The sequence below is a fragment of the Lactuca serriola genome, chromosome 9, assembly GCF_051521515.1.
Source record: "Lactuca serriola cultivar US96UC23 chromosome 9, Lser_US96UC23_V15, whole genome shotgun sequence".
NCBI classification, from domain to species: Eukaryota; Viridiplantae; Streptophyta; class Magnoliopsida; order Asterales; family Asteraceae; genus Lactuca; species Lactuca serriola.
Genome location: NC_136416.1, coordinates 54,963,564 through 54,964,188, shown reverse-complemented (window position 1 = coordinate 54,964,188; position 625 = coordinate 54,963,564). Strand labels below are relative to the sequence as shown.

Genomic DNA, 625 nt, shown 5'->3' with positions numbered 1-625 from the left:
GATTCCTTTTTATGGGAAAGACCACGAAGACGCCTACAAGCACTCGGACGAAGTGAATGATGTGCCTGACTACTTCAATGTACCAAATGTTCCACGCGAGACCCAACTTCTTCGCATGCTTCCAGTCATGTTCAAGGGTGCTGCAAAGGATTGGCTAAAGTCACTTCCTCCCGGATCGATCACCACATGGGCCAAGATGAAAGAAGAATTCATAGACCACTTTTGCCCGCCTTCCAAAATAGCCAAGCTAAAGAAAGCCATTGCCAACTTCGAGCAACAACCTGGAGAATCTCTTTATGAAGCTTGGGAAAGGTACAAAGGCCTTCTTCGAAATTTCCCACACCATGACCTCAATAGCCAACAAGAGGTCTCCATCTTCTATGATGGAGTCAATGTCACCACAAGGCAATTGCTCGATTCACAAGGCCCGCTCACGAAGAAGGCGCCCCCGGTAATTAAGGAGTAAATTGAAAAATTCTCTAAGCATTCTAGAGAATACCACAATCCAAGAAACGAAGTAAGTCGGGGGGGTAGTGAACTCGGCAAATGATAGCATGGCGGCGGTAATAGCTAAGCTTGATAGTCTAGATAGAAGGATGAAAAAAATGGATCAAACAATCCATGC

At 45.6% G+C, this 625-nt stretch overlaps 1 non-coding gene across 1 annotated transcript; it reads right to left on the bottom strand.

Moving 5' to 3' along the window:
* Positions 1-244: 244 nt before the first annotated feature.
* Positions 245-351, bottom strand: LOC145077311 (small nucleolar RNA R71). Its single transcript, XR_013693092.1, has one exon. It is a non-coding gene; the product is annotated as a small nucleolar RNA R71 (small nucleolar RNA).
* Positions 352-625: the final 274 nt, after the last annotated feature.